The sequence below is a fragment of the Chinchilla lanigera genome, unplaced genomic scaffold, assembly GCF_000276665.1.
Source record: "Chinchilla lanigera isolate Chin_1 unplaced genomic scaffold, ChiLan1.0 scaffold00112, whole genome shotgun sequence".
Lineage (NCBI taxonomy): Eukaryota > Metazoa > Chordata > Mammalia > Rodentia > Chinchillidae > Chinchilla > Chinchilla lanigera.
Window position 1 is genome coordinate 738,726 of NW_004955513.1, and position 13,442 is coordinate 752,167.

General features: G+C 46.2%; 1 protein-coding gene across 1 annotated transcript in view; it reads left to right on the plus strand.

The window, feature by feature from the left end:
- Positions 1 to 13,442, plus strand: part of Abl1 (ABL proto-oncogene 1, non-receptor tyrosine kinase) — a 147,135-nt gene that overhangs the window by 86,678 nt on the left and 47,015 nt on the right. The gene's annotated exons all lie outside the window — the stretch shown is intronic.

The window sequence follows — 13,442 nt, forward strand, 5'->3', positions numbered from 1 at the left end:
CATATAACTGCCATAACCCTTGAGATACAGAGCCATTCTGTGACCCTGCATTTCCTTTATCGTTTGTTGTCAATCCATCCTCCCAGCCGTGGCAACTGCTGCTTAATTTCCCATCCTTAAAATTTTGCCTATTGCAAATATCGTATGAATAATTATAAGACATATAACCTTTTGAGTCAGAATGTATTTAACAGTCATCCTTGTTGTTGCATGCAGTGATTGTATTCCTTTTCATTGCTGAGTAGTGTTCCACTATATGGATATACCATAATGTATTTATCCATTCATCCATTGAAATGTATTTGAATTGTTGCCAATTTTTTGTGTGAATAAATCCACTGTGAACATTCACATACAGCTTTTGGGGTAAATAATTGAGTGGAATTGCCATGTCCTATGTAAGTGTAGGCTTAGCTTATGAGAAGCTACCACACTCTTAGGCAGTCGAGTGTTCTGCATTCCCACCAGCAGTTCTTCCCACTGTGCACTCCCGTCAGTTCCACATCCTTGCCAGCATTTGCTCTTTCTCTCACCCTGTGACTTGTGTCTTCACTCTCACAGAGAGGGAAACAGAGTAAATAGAGTCTTTCGAAGTTGGAAGTTTTAATGAAACCCAGTGTATCAGTTATTTCTCTGAAGGTTTCAAAAATTTTATGTTTGTATGCAGTGTGGAGGCTTTTAGTTCGTTTTAATAGTTCATTAAGTTTTCTACATTGTACGAGGTGTTGATTGCAAGTCATCAGTTTGCACGTGGGTGTCTGGTGTTCCAGCACCACTCGTTCCAGAGACCTTCCTTCACAGCTTGTGGGGACCTGTTCAGTACGTGTGAGGGTCACTTGTGTGTTCTTAACTGATCACTCTTTTCCCTAAAAGAAAGTGTCTCCACCGTTTCTGCACTACCGTTTGTTTTAGTCCGTCCTGTGGCCTACAGGCTGAGTCATTTACAGTGAACAGAAGTTTCCTTTGACTGCAGGTCCTGGAGGCTGGGAAGCCCAGGACCAAAAGGCCAGCGCCGGTGGGGCCCTAATTGCTGAGGCTCCTGGTGGCAGGGCATGGGGGAGAAAGGAGCGAGCGTGAACTGGGGGGCACATGCCCTTTTAGAACTGGTGTTGATGCAGGGCCTTGTGGCCTCGACGCCTCCGATGCTGTTGCCCTGAGGATTTATTTTCCAGCACAGGCTTTTGGGACACATTCAAGCCCCCACACTGGGTTCTCCCCCTGAAAGTTTTTCCTGACATCTCCTGCAGAATCAGCCTCTTGTCCTGGGCCCCAGGACATGGTATTTTTGTACCTGTGTGATTCTTTGCTTCTCCCTGTCGTCTCTGAGCCCTGTGTGTCCCTGCAGGCCAGGCAGTGTCGTGTCCATCGCCGCTACCCCTAGAACCGCTGTTGAGTGAACGCACCATTCCCACGTCTGTGATGATGAGGCAGGGATCTTACACGGGCCACGTGAGTGAGTCAGATGGGACCAAGAAGTGACGGGAAAGCCCTGGTTTCCTTTAGGGCAGAACTGTCCCGAACTCTGCCCGGGGTAACTGCTGTTCTTCCAGGCACGGCTGGTGCGGGCCCGGCACCGCGTGTTTTCCTCATTACTGGGGTCTCCACTGCAGAGGAGGCCTGGCTTCGCTGCTTCCCGTCTGTTGTGACTCCTCCAAGGGCTTTAGTCGCTGCTGCTTTGTGGAGTGTCCTGCCCTTCCCCCTCCCTGGGCTGTTCTGGAGAGCAAACAAGAAAATGGAAGGGAAAGGGCTGCCATGTTGGGAATTATTGATGTGTTTTTGTGATTTTTTTGTTAAGTGTAAACTTACCACTCGCAAAATAGTTGTAACTAATCCCAATATTTCCCCGATTGCATCTCCTTCTCTGCACTTTGGAGACATAATATGTACTACCTAGACATTTTCCTCAATAGATCTTAAATATTCTAAACACTTTGACCTCAGCTAATTCCCTGAGGCACGTGGTGTCCCTGAGAGACAACAGTGGGGCTGAGTGGTCGCCTGAAAGATGCTGGTGGGGCCACGGTGAGGCGTGGGAACCCTCGGTGTCACTGTGCAGCTACAGGTGCTGTTGAGCATGTCCGTGTGTGGCTCATGGCTGAGACCTGTGCCTGCGGTTCCTGCGTCCTATCATCATCTGCCTGAGCTCGGTCTCCGCACCCCCTCAGTCTTGAGCACCTTGTCTGTGCATGGACAGCCCTGCCCACATGCTCCTTAGCAGAACCCCGAGGTACTGGGCACAGGGAGGTGTCAGAATCCGGTGGCATAATTTGGTGTTGCTTCTCCCAGAACTGATGCAAATCTCTCATCAGAAGACTCTAAATAAGCCAAGTACCAGCAACACGCGTAGCTTGGTTTTTTCAAAATTATTTTTGTGGTCGTGGGGATTAACCTAGGGATTCACGCTACAGGTGCTGTCCACTGAGTGACATCTCCAACCCCTTTTTAATGTTTTAATTCTGAGGCAGGGTTTTGCTAAGGTGCCCAGGCTGCCTACACTTGTAGTCCTCCTGCCTCGGCCTCTGAAGGAGCTGGGGTTAGAGGTGAGCAGCACCATACCCTGAGTAGTTGGTGTTTTTATCCTCACAGCCTGGAACCCAGAAGCCACACCGGAGGCATCTCTAATCTTTTGTCCTTTGTGTGACATCCAACTAGAAAGGGGCTCAAAGTCACAGCACACATTGCTTTTTTCACTGTATTATTAGCAGCTTACCGAGGTATAATTTACATGCCATAACGTGTACAATTTTATTGTATGATTCAGTGTAAATTTAGAGAGTGTGCACCATAACCACGACCTAGTTTCTGAGCAGTTCCATCGTCCCCAGAGGACTCTGGGTTCCTCCACACCCGGGCCTGCTCCTGCCCCCAGCCCCAGGCAGCCCTGCTTTCGTAGATGTATCTTGTCTGCGTGTTTTCTGTGAAGTTTCCTGTAAGAGTGGTCTTCTGTGACCAGCTTTCTCTCTGTGTTGCATCTGCATTGTAACGTGTCAGTACCGCACTCCCTTCGTGTGTCGAGTATTAGCCCACTAGTTGAATGTACATTTTGTGTATTCATTCATCAGTCGAGTTTGGATTATTTCCAGTTTGAGGCCATTATGCGTAATGCTGCTGTCGACATTGATGTGCACGTCTTTGTGTCAGTAGATGTGTTTTCATTTCTCCTGGGTAGGTTCTTAGGAGTAGAACTGCTGGGACTTAGAGTAAGTTTTCTGTTTAACTTTTTAAAAAACTGCCAAATGTTTCCTAAAGTGACTGTACTTTTCCCACCAGCAAAGCGTGAGTGTTGCCAGTTCTGTTCATCTTCCTAACACATGGTGGTGTGTGTTGTCTCATTATAGCCACTGCTGGATTTGAAATAGTATTGCATTGTGATTTTCATCGCCATTTAATGGTACCTCAGTTCATCAACTTAATTCTTTCCACAATTGTGGTTGAAAACCAAACTGGACAAGAACTCAATCAAATTTCCCTATCAGGTCAACATTGAACCTAACCATTGAACTCAATTCAGTTCTTAACCAAGTTGGTTTGCAACCAAAATCATGGAAAGAATCAAGTTTGTGAACCAAGGTGGCGCTGTGCCAAAGATGGGAGCGCTTGCCGTTCCTGCTGGGAGCCTGACCCAGCAGTGTGCGCAACACTTCTGCATGTATGTGGTGGCACAGCCTAGTTACGTGGAAGGCCTAGCTGCAAGAGAGGCTGCGGACTGTCGTCTTTTTTTCTGGGATCTGTGTCTATCCAAAACTTAAGGGTTAAGGCCGTAAGGCCGAGGGCAAACTAAGGGCCGAGGGGAAGCGAGGAGAGCAGATGTTGAAGGCCATGGTAGGCCTGGGCTTCCTAGAATAAGTCCGTGTGGATTTCCATTCAGTTCTCATCACAGAAAGTCTAGCTCAGCGATGGCGAACCTCTTAGAGGCATCACCCAAATTGCAACCCAAAGCCCGTTTACGTATTGCAAAATGCCAACGCTGCAGTTGAACCTGAATACTGAGGTTTCAGTTCAGAAAAAAACAACTCATATGTTAACATCTTTTGTCTGAAATGAGAAATAACATGTGTGCCACCTCTGCTGACAGGTTACTGTCAACCTAAACCTTTTGTTTTGTTTTGTGTATTTGTTTGTTTTTTGAGACAAGGTCTCACTATGTGGCCCAGGCTGGCCTCAAACTCACAGTGGTTCTTGCCTCAGCTCCCCAAGTATTGGGATTACAGGCATGTGCTACCACACCCTGACAACCTAAACCTTTTGAGGAATTCATTTTACTATGGTTTTAGAATTACACAGTGTTCTTCACAGAAATTGCTGCAAGCATGCAGTATCATTTCTTCTCCAGAGACATGGAACCAGCAGTGGGCATCTGCCTGTAAGACTGACATCCCATATCTCCCCTGGTCTACAAAGAGGGCTGTTAGAAGGCGTTGGCTCATGCGATCATGGACTCCCTGAAACTGGGTGGTGCTGTTTGAAGGCCTGGGAGCCTTGGGCACCCGTGTGGGTTCTCATGAATCTGAAGGCCCGAAAAGTAGGAGCACCGAGGGCAGGAGGCGGGTGTCCCTGCCCACGCGGCCAGGCAGAGGTGGGGACAGTCCAGCCCTCCTTCCTCTGCCATCATGTTCTGCTCAGGCCCTCAGCAGATCGGGTGCCCATCTGCAGTGGCCCACCCATCCCGGTGCTCACCTCTTCTAGGAACACCCACACTGGCACCCCTGGAGCTAAGCTGATGTCTGGGCACCCCGTGGCCTAGTCAAGCTGACACACAGTGCACCGTCACGTTAGGGCATGAGCAGGTGACTCGGAGAATGAACCTGGTGCTGGAGCTGCTGTACTGAACATAGGTCTTTGGTACCCGCTGAGAAGGTGGCACGCAGGGGCACAGCTCTGTTTGGCACTTTCCTTTTCAGGGGGCCTCCTGACCCCTGACCTGGCCTTTTCCTCACCCTCAGCACCAGCCTCCTGATAAGCAGTCTCTCCGACCTGGGCTGTATCCTCCTTTCCTAAGTCAGGATGTAGTTCTGGGTCGGTCACAGTTCTGGGTGGAAATGCCAGCTCTTGCGGTAGCGAAGAGACAGAGCCCACTGCTTCTCCAAGGACAGCAGTCGTTTCTATCAAGTGTAGGCAAGAACTCTCCTGATGCCATTTGTCCTCTGGTGTGTTTAAAACCTTGTCAACAAAACAAATTAGTTCTGAACATTTTGAAGAAACAAACATGAACTCTCCTTTAGCATCTCGTTTCCAGCGTTCAGAGCTTTGGTAACAATTACCGGGAACTTTACTCTCCCTGGCACAGCGCTAGGCTGCTGAGGATCCTGAGACGGAGGGTTCCTATACTATCACAGCCGATTTTGGCTGCCTGGGGGGAACACTTGGGTAAACTTCGGCTCCTCCATCGCCTCCTAATCCCTGCTGGGTTTTACACTGTGGGGAGGTTTAGACAACTTGTTTTCTTTCCCTTCTAGCCCTCTCTTGCTCCCCTCCAGCTGCCTTCTCCCCACCCCCAGTGGTAATGTGATCTCCCAGGCCTGCTCTGCTGCTTGCAGATTCTTTTAGCCTTAGAGAAAGAGAGGGAAAAAATTAACCCTTAGTTACCAATTTAGCATTAACAAAAAGCTCAGGGAGCCAAGCTCAGTGCTGGTGTAGGGAAACCAAGGGAGATGGGATGTTAATAACCAGTATGGGGACTTCTACTATTTCTGCTTAGCGCGCCCAAGTTTACTTTATGGGAAGTCTTATTACACAGATAATAGTTTTTGAAGCCTTTAGGTTTTTCAGGACCTCGCTTTTTTTATTGCTGTGAAGTCGTAACATTGCTAGTTGTGATCTGTTGTATAGATATCTTCATCTGTATTCAGTATTGAGATTAGAAGCAAACAAACAAGACTTCTAGTGACAAAGGAAATTTGGCACTTACTATAAAAGTTAACCACATGATGCACGCCTGTAATCCCAGCACTTGGGAGGCTGAGGCAGGAGAACCATTGCAAGTTTGAGACCAGCCTGTGCTAAAAGTGAGCTCAAGGCCAGCCTGAACTGCACAGCAAGACCCTGTCTCAAAGAGACAAAAAAAAAAGTTAACCACAGTAAAAAGACAAAGTCATTTTATGAAAACACATAAAATCTCTTTAAATTCGATTCAGGAACTTAGAGTTTAATAAGAATAACCCAAACTATTTTTGTTTAATAATATCTGTTTGTTATTAAGCTTTAAGATGCACTGTTATAACTGGATTCAAGAATTCAGTTTAGTTGTTTGTTTCTTCATCAGTAGCCAAATTAAGATTTGAGACCTACAGTTTGCAACAAATTTTATTTACTTATTTATTTTTGTTCACTTATTTTTTGAGACACGGTCTCACTGTGCAGTTCAGGATGGCCTTGAATTCACTGTGTATCCCAGCCTGGCCTTGAACTCAAGATCTTACTGCCTCAACCTCCCAAGTGCTGGGATTACATGCATGTGCCGCCATGCTTGCCTGCAACAAATTTTAAATAGTTCGTCAGCCTAGCACCTAAAACTTGTCTGTCAGTTCTTAGTTATGGGTTCCTCTACTGGATGTCATATAATGGGAAAAAAATTAACAAGGAAAGTTGGAGATGTGGGTTCTTCTCCTGGCTCTGCTAGTAACCTGCTGTGTGACCTAGTTGATTTATTCAACCTGTCTGTGCCACAGTTGTGTCATCTGTAAAATGGACAAAGTAGATTCTGATTAAAAATGATTAGTGTTAAAAGGCCTGTGTTTATATCCACCCCTCTACCTCCACTGAAATGCCATAAAGACTTTTTAAAAGTGAAGATGCATGAGGCCAAAGGGAACTCAAAAGGAGAGAGAAGTGGACAAGAAAGAAAGGCATGTGTTTGCAAATGGATCGTAGCCAAGAGTGCTCACAGACGTAGTGGAAATGAAAATGCAAAGCCTCACTTCTGAGAGCGTCGAGGTGCTGCTCAGAACCTAAGGAAGGCTCAGAATCCGGAGGCTTTGGTATAGAGAACGAGGGGTCGGGCTGAGGCTGACTCTGGAGATACCCTGAAATCCACTAAAAGGATGCTGGATTCTTTGAGCTGCCCCACAAACCTGATGGCCACCCCTCCTCACCTCCGTGAGACTAGGGGAGACCAGGAAGTGTCCTGTAAAGGCTCTGGGTGCAGGAGCCTCACCCTAACATGGGTCACAGCGAGCCGGCAGCTGAAAATAGCAGGGTAGGCAAGAGTGGCTTTGTTAAATTTTATTTTATTTATTATTTATTTATTTGCGTTCGTTAAAGTCTGCATACTGAGTAACAAGAGTCTCAGACCCCTCTGTATCTGCTAGCCAGGGTCCTGACAGAGCAGAGATTGAAATATTCTTTTTTAGGGAGAAAAAAACTGGCGCTCACAAAGAGCCCTCCAGACATCAGCATTTGGGGTCCTCTTGATGAACAGTTCGTTCATCGTCTCCTCTCATTGAAGCCGCCAGGCTCCATGCCCCTTCCGTACTAAGAACTTCTAATCTTTTTAGTGCCTTGCTCATGTATAATGAGTGGACAGCCACACTGCCCTGGACACCAGAGAGATCTCCAGCATGATTAAGAGTAAAACAAACACACAGGAAATAGGAACTTGGTGGAAATAAAGATAGCAGGAAACATGAAAAGTTCAAAAGAACTATTCTTTGCTATCCTCAGATCCTTGGATATTACAGACATCAAACACCAAGATGCTACTAAAAACAGTAACAACTGCCCAGCATGGTGGCGCATGCCTGTAATCCCCGCACTGAGGAGGCGGAGGCAGGAGGATCTTCGTGAGTTCGAGAGACCAGCCTGGAATACAAAATGAGCTCAAGGCCATCCTGAACTGCATAGTGAGACCCTGTCTCGAAAAAAAAAATACTAATAATCACAATAAGAACAAGTTCTTTACTATTGAAAACATAGCCAAAATTTAAAATTCTATGAGGACTTAAAAACTGATCTGTCTCAGAATGTAGAACATAAACACAGGGACAGAACAGTAAGAAAGAACAAGTAAGAAAATCAGATGCTTGGTTCCAGGGCTTTAATACCTGCCTGGTTGGAATTACAGCAAGAGAATAATAATGATGAAGATGACAGTGATACGTGATGGAGAAGTTCGGATGCAAGTATAAGGGCATTTTCAGAGTTTAGAAAAGTGTGTTCCTGAGCTAATGACTTCAACCTTCCAAGTGCTCAGCATCATATATGAAAAAGACTCACTCGGAGCTGTATCACTGTGAAATTCAGAAGAAAGCAAACCTTTTATTAAGGGTCACAATAGCATTGCATTTCTGTGACAACACAGAAAGTAGAAAATAGTGATGAAATAAATAGTCTTCAAAATTCAATTGGGAAAATTATTTTCAACCTAGGATTCTATACCCAGCCAAATTGTCAGGGTAGAGACAGGTATGTTTTAGACATGTACTCCCTCAATCCACATACACCCCAAAGCTACTGGATGATGAATTCTAGTAAAATATGCAAGTAGGTCAATAAATAGAATTGAGACTATATGAAGTGTTTTAGCATTTAGAAAAAAATACCCGTAGGTTTTTGCCAAGTCTTTGAAGTATTTCAGGGGAAAAATTATAGTAGCTACACAGAAGATGAATTAAATGTTTTGAGGGGTTTTTTTCGTTGTGTTTTTTTTGAGACAGAGTCTCACTACGCTGTTCAGGCTGGCCTTGAGCTCACCTTGTAGCCCAGGCTGGTCTCGAACTTGCAGCGATCCTTCTGCCTCAGCCTCCCGAGTATTGGAATTACAGGCATGCACCACCACATCCAGCAAGACTTATTAAATTTAAAGGGTAATCAATATTTCCAGGTTAAACAAAGTTATATAGTAAAGGAAACATACATAGAGTATTATTGGCTGAGCAGTGAACAATATTTGCATTGTCATAATAATGTAAACATCAACTGCTGTTTTGACCAAAAGTACGATAGCACAGGTTGGGAAGGTTAGGGATGATGACAATATAATGCTACTATAGTAAGTTAGTAGCTATAAAGCTTATGAATCCAGGAATACCAAGATGTGGATATAAGTTGGAAATCCGAAGGAGGCTGCCTCCAGGGAAACAGGCGAGTAGGACTTCTGGTTTCTGTTACAAGACTGTTCGAAGACTATTTTTAGTCTTTTTTTTTTTTTTACAAGATTATTAAGAGACTTTTAGTGTTTGATTTCTAGCCACGTGTATATACTTGAATAAAAATAAAATTAAACATTAACCTGGGCATGCTAATACTTTTCTTCATCTGGGAAAAAATAAAGTCATTCTGCTGAGATTTTCTAGAAAGTGGATCCACTCTCAAGCAGTTCATTCCAACTGAGAATGTAGCCTTGGAAATCCCAGGGGACGGACAGTCGGGTCGCAGGCAGGGCCATGGTCATTGCAGCCTGCGCACTGCTTCCTGGGCTGGCAGGAGCCCCAAGGAAGATGCGGAGGATGAGGTTGGTGTCTTGCTACAAAGTCTTTGTTGCAAATCTGGGCATTAGGACGAAAAGTGGGGCTCTGTGACTTTGAGCCTCTGTGACATTTCTTTCCCTTCAGCAAATAAATTGATTTCCTTGTCCCTTAGAAAACCTCCAGACTCACACCCTCACCCTGTACCTTTGGAATCATTTTCACGTGTCACAGCTGTTCATGTGAGCCCTGGTAAATCGAAGGCAGGAGCTCAGACTGTCCCCTGCCAGGGTAAAAGTCTCTCTTTGGAAATAAGAAGAACCAATGTGCGTGGATCACTTCCATACAGTTTCTAGTCTTCAAACCCAACTGAGACAGCCGCTCTCCCGACCACCTCCCACGTTACGGATGAGCAGACTGAGTTCTTACAGGTACAGTACAGGGCATGGCCAGGCTGAGCCTCAGAGCGAAGCTTGCATGATGTTGGAGCTCAGTCAACCCCACTCTGGCCTCCCCTGTTGCTTGGTTTGCCCAGGCCAGAGTCACCAGGCCTCCACCAGGTGACTTCTGACCAACCAGTGGTGCTGTTCACTTCATACTTTGTGAGGCTTAAAGGAACGAGCGTATATGCTTCTAGGTGGCAAAAATGATATGGCTGATAGACCCTTAAACTGTCTTGTCCTTTGCTTGGACAGACAGACACAAGGCCCACGGGTCTGGGGAACCCAGCAGGCTTTGCAGTCAGAGGTAGTGGGGTTTGTGGGCCTGTGCTCAGGAAATCCCACTTGCACATCTCAGAGGTATTAGAAAGGCTCAGTCAGTACAGGGTCATCTGGTTGTGGATGTCCCAACCAGCCCTCCTGTCGGATTCACCTTTCCCTGTCTACCCACACTTGCACCCCACACTGCCTGCCCTAAGTAGAGTCGAATCCCGTGTCTGCTCCTCTTGCCTCACTGTCATGGTGGGTGCCTGCTGCATTTTTGTTTTAAGGGGCCTGGACTCCATATTCTAAAAAATTCAGTCTCTTAAAATCTTCAGAAAAGAGCCCTCTGCTATAACTTGTTCAGTAGCGTTTCTTAGGTTTACAAATTGCTTTCAAATGAATAAATTTGAGAATATCAATTCCTATTTGTCCTCTTCCCAGTGAAAACAAACAGCAAATGTTCCTTCTTCCAAGCAGTGATCTTCTGTGTTCCCCACTCACATCTGATCATCCGGCCCACTTAGAACAGCTCAGTTCATACGTTCTGCCGCTTTTAGGCTAGAGACCGCAAATCTGCCCTCAAGCAGCACCCCAGCTTGTTGACACGTGGCCCATGAGCCATGCTTTTAGAAATACTGATCAGCTCACATGCTTGCTAAGGCTCAATCCCCTCCCTCCCTCCCTTCCTTCCTTCATTGGAGTGGAGATCCTGGGTCCAGGGTCCAGGGGCTCACACACGCTCAGAAGGACTCTTACCACTGAGCTACATCCTGACCCTAAAATAGTTTTAAAAAGCTTTTATACCCTGAGTTATTTTTCTTTCAAGACACATTTTCTCAAGTTACTGGTTTTTATCTCATCCTCCAATCGTGATCATATTATCCCTCTTCCACTTCAATTAGAGGTTTTGTGCCATTTTGGAAATCCAGGGCCTTTCTGTCTCACTACCTTCTACCTATGTGGATTCCCTTCGTATCTTCCCTCTTCTCCTTATCTGTGAAATGGGATGAAAGTTGGCAGAATTCATGGGATTGTTGTGAGGCACACAAGTGCCTGGAATATACAGGATGCCCAGTAAGACTTCCTTTCCCAAACTGAGTGCAACAAAGCCAACAAGTCAGTCCACGTTCTTTTAATATCTCTTCAGGTTTTTTCTTTTTCTTTTTCTCTTTTATTTTTTAAATTAATGATTTTTAGGTTTTAAGGTGATTAGAGGAACCCTTCTTCCCTCTGATGAGAAGATTGAGACTCCATTTTTGTATGCAGTGCTGTTTGTATCTTGCCAACGAGTTTCAGAGACATCAAAAGCTGTATCTGGAAAGAACACTCCCAGGATGATATGGTAGTATGCATTTTGGCCATATCTTCAATGTGTATTGCCACTAATTCAGAGTGTTTTGTCAGACCTGCTGATGTATGCTTTTGTAGCTAAATTTTAAATGATTTGGACACAGTTTATAAGCATTACTCATTTTTAAGAGGATAAGTTCATTTGCGACTTAAAGGGCAGCACCTTATTAATAGTCATTAGCTTTTAAAAATAAACTCATGTCCCAATGTAAAGTAAAGCACATGTGAATAAATATCTGGGCCTGTATTAATGGTTAGTATTCAAGGATACGGTTAGAATTTCAAAAATGCCTATTAATGTGTAATTCTTGGCATTAAGCTGCCAGTCTGCATATAGCCTTTTAATCTGAAATGCTATACAGTGACAGACTTTTGATAGTCTGATCCAAGGCCCTGGAACTTTCCAAAATGGCAGCAAAACAGACACTGCATTTTTTCCCTTGTTTGTATTGGTGGCACCCTTTTGAATGTTATTCTTGGCAATATATGACCCGTTACATGTTATTCAAAACAATGCTAAACAAATTAGCAGGCATTACGCACAGGCTGGCGAGCAGGACAGTGTCTTCCACCACCTAGAAAGCATCCAGTGTCAGCACACGTGTCACCTGTGGCCCTGTAGCTGTGTGTCTGTCTCCAGGTGATGGGACCAGCATATGTCCCTCACAGTGCCGCCTTGGGTGCTCAGAAGGCCTGACCCGGCACCAGACCCCGGCATTAAAGCAGTGGTATCCTGACTGAGCCACCCCGTGATGTCACCGGTCGTGTCCAGGCCAACCTTGAATTTTTATGTGCTGTTTTGGCAGACTTCCGTGAAGATCTGTGCCTTAGCCATTCCCGATGTACCAGAGATAGACAGGTTTTTGTCATTAGAGAATAGGCTAGCAGGCAGCAGGGGCTCTTAAACCAGGCTTTCTCTGGCACACATAATGAAGACCTTAGTTATTTATCAAAGACATAGAGATCCTGTGCTTTAATCTACCTGTAAGATAGATTCTCCGTGGGAAGAGGCAGCCTGACCCACTGATCTTCCTAGAGACAGGAAGACATTTCTGCCCACTCTCACCCCCTGGTACTGGAGATTGAACCCAGGGCCTTCATGTGGAGCTATATCCCCAGCCCTTTTTATTTTTTGATATAGGCTGTCACTAAGTGACTCAGTTGCCCACACTGGGCTAGAACTTGGGATCCTCCTGCCCCAGCCTCCAAGTGCTAGGGTTACAAGCATGTACCACCATGCCCAGCTCTGGGCATTGTTTTCTCACATAAGAGTCAGGATGATGACACGGTGGCTTGGGTTCTCATTGCTTCCCACTGATCTAGGTTTCTGGGCTCCTGCCAGTAACACATTATTTCAAGGGTTGCTACTTTATGTTCTACAGTCTAGGTTTTTGAAAAGATTCCTGCTCAGCCCAACAGTGCCATGGATTTTAAACAGTGGTACCCCAGCACACTCCGCAAAGGAGGGGAAAAGTTATCTGTTGGAGGAAATGAAGCGAGGAAGGACGCAGTCCCGATCTGAATGGTCTCCAGGTCCAGATGGACAGCGGCTTGACCAGCGGGCCCCATAGTTGTGTGGTTGGGCGTGGGTTCCAGCTCCCTGATTCTTCATTCCTCAGACGCCCACTGCGCTAGCCTCGGTCAAAGCACACTCGCCGCACACAAGCGAGGCCAATATTGGTCACTGCAGAGGAATTTGCATTTTCACCAACATTCTCCGGACACGGGGCTCAGTTGAGGCGCCGCGCCTGTGCCCGGTGGAACTTCCAGGGGTGGTGCAGGTTGGGGACAGAGCGAGCAGGCATGCGGATGTGCGAGGCCTGGGAAGAGGTGCAGATCTGGGCCGCGGGAGGGGGCGGATGAGTGTGGGCCCCGGGCTTCCAGCGCCTAGAGGGAAGCCCCACGGTTGGGTATGGAGCCTGCGTGGCCAGGAGGGGGTTAAGCGAGGCAGCTGGGCCGGGCTGGGCGGGGCGGGGGAATGCACGCG